This window comes from Magnolia sinica, chromosome 14, assembly GCF_029962835.1.
Source record: "Magnolia sinica isolate HGM2019 chromosome 14, MsV1, whole genome shotgun sequence".
In the NCBI taxonomy this organism is placed as follows: Eukaryota; Viridiplantae; Streptophyta; class Magnoliopsida; order Magnoliales; family Magnoliaceae; genus Magnolia; species Magnolia sinica.
In genome coordinates, this window is record NC_080586.1 from 54,236,499 (window position 1) to 54,241,674 (window position 5,176).

A 5,176-nucleotide genomic window follows, 5' to 3' on the forward strand; every position below is an offset into this window, starting at 1 on the left:
TTGAAAATAGTTCCATCCCTTAATCTTATGACTAGTCGGTCCAGATTAGGCTGGACTTTTATTTAGGCCATTTTTTTTAATTGTTAGGGGGAGATCTGTTTCGTCATTTCGTGTTTAGGTGACCACAATTGAGATTAGATTTATTGGATGAATTTTCTAAAAAGTCTTTTTTGGAGATGATTTGACTTGTTGTTTCGTGGCTGGATAGTTGCGATTTAGATAAGATTTTATTGCATGATTTTTCTAAATATTTTCAAAACAATTTGATTTGTCATTTCACCATCTAATGGTCATGATCGGGATCATGCTTTATTGTACAATTTTTAAAAAAAAAACAATCTGATCCATTATTTCACAATTAAACAGTAAGGATTGTCACTCCCCAAATTCGGAAACCAAGCTCACAAAATTTTTGGCCATTGAATTTAGTGCCAACAGCCTCCATAGTAACCCATTCTCCGATCCCAGGTCCCATACACCAGATTCTAATTCTGAGATCCCAAAAGGAAGATTTTCAGGGTGATTTTTTTATAAGAGACATAACCACAAGTGTACCCAATTTGCAAAATATCATCACCTTGTATCCACTAATATAATATTTGAGTACAATACTGAAAGGGAAATATATGATATAACAAAACTTAAAAGAATAGGCTCAAACTCCAGGCTCAATGTTACCAATACGTCCTAGCATCACTTGCAGTATAAACAAATGTACATAAGCTTTGTGTGTGCGCGCGCGCGTGCTTGCATAATGCATATGATAGTAATACGGATATCAGAGTATGAAGGGGGGCTAAATTGCCAAATCCATGAATGTTGTTAGCCCTATCAAGCCTATGTAATGTAAGGCCTGCGTGGCTGAATGTCATATGCTAGGGATGTAACATAAACATGACAATCATCAACTAGTCCACATATCGATATAGTTCATATCTGGAAACATCATCGGAGTCTCATACACTCCAACATTAGTTACCACCCATGATGCAGACAACTAAGTGAGTGGAAACGACCTCACCATCTCCCTCATTAGTACTATGCCAATGTCCACCCGGCTCACGATAGCGGATCCATTTACGAGTTGGTCAGACTCAATCTAGCTTACAGTCCCCTACCCTCGGGCGGATAAGGTCACACCCCCTTTCAACCACAACACAGTGCGAGGAGCTGCCTGCTGGTATTTGACACTCATGCGCTCATGTATCCACTTGGTCTCGATATTGAAGCATCCTACCAGTACCACAAGGGTTTAAGGACTTTCACCCAAGAACATTCAAAGTGCCTTAATGCTAGAACAAATATTTTCGGTATCTAATATAGCCATCCACTATATGCATGTGGAGGCTACAACCTGGATGTTGCTGGGGTGTAATATGATCATGACGTATAAAATGCGAAATGCATGAGTAATACCATCCAAGTCATCACCGAACATGCGCATACTGCGCGATCATGTGAGGCAACCCTATCTCATATGGGGTCCCCTAAGTATCTCAAGCCAAAAGACGTATGTTATGGGTAATCGTCATCCACAACATGCATACAAATGATGCGTATGGGCATATAACTAGGCATGATATCATTGTACTAAGCATGTTATTAGTGTGTCCTATCAGGCCAAGTATACTAGCATGTTATCAGACATATCAGGTGATAATCAGCCTTAATTGGCACATCATATGCATAGAGTGGGACTCGAACAACAAGCCCCATTATAAATGTAAAGGTTTATGTGGCATGGCCCACCTGAGACTAGAATCGGCCCCATATTTGGGCTTGCACACATAAAGGAGATAACAAAACAGATGTACAATTTGGATAGAACATATATATCAAGGTGGAACTGTAACGCCCCAAGATTTTCGTGGCCTAAGTCTATGCTTGATAAAGAGATCCTAGGCGTTAACCCTTTGTACACATCGTTTAGGCCGTATGATTGATGATCAAATAACACTCCTCATTTATAAAGATGGGTACTTATGAGAATGAAATTGACTACATTTATTATTCCATAAAAGTAAAAGTGTAATTTCAAAACATCTAATGCCCTCTTAATGGGAGCTTATTACATTATCAAACTTTGCAATGGAAGATAAATAAAATTAAACATAAAACTATCTCCTTATTTATCCAGAATAATCTTTCGTAGGGAAATTGCTGTCGAGTGTCAAATATTGCATATTTTTCCCTAATTATATCTTGGTTTTAGGAACATGATAATTTTTAATGGTATATTTTATACATGTTTGTGTTGCAAGGTGAATATGAAAGCTTGGATTAAAAAGAATGTTAAAAGCATAGATTTGATGTTCAAGAATCACCAAGGCAAAGAACGGATCTTAGGAGACCAAGAATGAAGAGTTTACATGCTAAAGATCTAAGGAAATCAAGTACAAAGGATGAAGAAAGGACTTGAAAGACTTCAGAATTTGTAACAGAAAACAGATTGGTTCGGTCCGACTAAAACGCACAAAACAATCCACTGGCCAAAGATGAAATTCAGAAGCTAATTCTATTTGATCGATGGAAAATTTGGTCCGACTGAAACCCAATTCAGTCTGATCGAAGGGAGGATTCAGTGCGACCAAAAGTACATAAAAAGCTCCAGCAAAGAACGATGAATTTTGGAGTTAATTTGGTTTGACCGAAGATTAATTCCGTCCAACCAAACCCATGCTCGGTCCAACTGAAATCGAGTAACTGATGAAACAGTATCTTGTCTGAGCTCAGTCTCGACTTCGGTTAACGCGGCTGCATAAGTTGAGGCGGTTTTACGATCAGATTGTGAAAATTCAAGTCGATGCGTAAGATGGAGCTTCACAACTATAAATAGGAGTTCATAGGACATTCATTGGTATCTTCTAGGGTCTAAGGAGTAGAGTAAAAGGGTGGAGAGGTGCCACCAAGAGTTTTTGTTCTTCTTCCTTAGTTGTTTTCATTTTTTATTTAAGAGATTTTGATTTAATCATGTCTATGGTTAACTAAAACTCTTAGCTAGGGCTAAGAGGTGAAGCTTGTAGCATGATTGAGATATTTATCTTGCTTTGATTCTTATTTATATTGAACTTCATTGATTTCTAGTTGATTTTAATGAATATTTTCAGTTTTCTATGGTTTGTTGTGAGTCAAATTACAATAGGCACTCCAATAGCTTTGAATATCTTCTTTTCCTATTTGAGATTGTGGGATTGCTAAACCTTGTTGTTCACCATTGTCTCCTGGGCATGGTAGGGTGATGGAATCCCTTCCAAATCTCCATAATTCTCATCTATTGAGGTTAGTTCAATAAAAAGGTTAGAGATTTGATCATCTCTTCTTTCAATTGGATAAAATAGGACTCTAATTCCAATTGTATGTCTTGAATCAAGTAAGGCAACATCATAATAGCTATAAGTGGATCCTTGACACCCTAGTTCCCATCTTTAAATTTACAAGTTTTAATCAACCTTATTCACAATCCCTTTCAATTATTCCAGAATTTAGATTTAGATCTTCTTCTTCTTCTAGTTCTAATTCCTTTCAGAATATGTACAAGTTTAGTCCCTGTGGATTCGACCTCGGCTCACCAAGATTATTACTACATCACAACCCTACACTTGAGGTTATGAACAATTGTCATCCACATCACCTGCATCATCTGTATGGTTGGAGAAGGTCAATGCCCTACTCATAGTGATGGTTACCATTTAAGATTAACAATAATTTAAGATATTTATAAGAATAATGTAAGGGTTCTGATACGTCTCATACTCCACCACTACAATTGGTATTAGTATGCATAACCAATATATATATATATATATATATATATGGATGTATGTCTAGCAAAGTGTGTACGGTTCATCATATGTAGTGATCATCACAATGTGGAATATAACTCATAGAAAACCCAGCTCACCCCACATTCTCATACTACAGAGATTCGCCGGCATGTCCAACATTACCGTGGATTTACGTGAATACCTCAAGATGGCACGACACACAGATTGGATGAATTACATGACACAATTTGTTCATGGAGCGATTATTTGTGACATCCAATCTCAAAAGTGATGTAACACACATTGCGGATTACTTACATCGATTTGTGCACCACTACTAAAAATCTATGGAATTACGCATTGACCAAGAGGGTCACTACCAAGAGCGTTTTATGTCAACGATAAAAATATATGAATCACTGGATGTGAGACCTTTAACACATCACTTGCATTAAAGGAGAAATAAATCAAACCATGGGAGTTTTGAAATTTCAAGACACATGCCCAAGCCATTAAGGGAGGTAGCACAAGGCTAACATAATAAAGGAGAAAAGTAGCATTAAGCTATCTCAATAAAAGAGAAGAGTAGCAAATAGGTTAACTCATTAAGAATAAGGAGAGCAAACGGCCAACTCAATAATGAGTGGAAGCACGTGTCGCTCTCAAATTCGGGGGTCGAGCATAACTCAGCTCCCGAGTTTCAAAACATCACTTATGCAACATATTGAATGATGGATGTATGTTGTCTGTATGAGTGCATAAAACATGTAATAGATTAAGCCAAACTACAAATATGATTCAGGGATAAGTGAAGAACGCAAGCTAAAGACTTAAAGAAATATATGTGTACATGTGCAAATCCCTGAAATACATATACATACCAGGTCATACTTACAAGTGTTACTATCAAAATATTACAAGTATCAAATTACATTATCTATTCCCAAAAGAAATCTCGTAATCCCATGCATCGAACAAGGCTCCTAGAACTCGCTTGAAATCGCATGAAAGAAAATGCGACCTCATCATCCTCGAACTCCCTCTCTGCCTCGGAGGTCGCATCAACATCTTGCAACTAAGACAGTCTAGTGGGTGTTTAACACCGCCTCGTAACGTGGGAGTGAGTGATCAACTCAGTGGAACAATAAAGCAAAGGTTAACATGTTATCAATTCAATCAAGCAGTAATGATAAAGCAGAACAATCAAACATGTCCTAATTACTCTTATTAGTGCAAGGATATATGTAGAATGATGCATGCCCTCGCCTGTACACCCTTAGCGTCTTCATCTTACGCTACGCATGACAACCGTCCTTAAGTGCTCCACCTCTTCCAGGCACATGCAATGCGATGCATGAACATGATTACAAGTTGTTATTAGTCCTTTTCAAATAGCCGGATTGGTAAGCTAA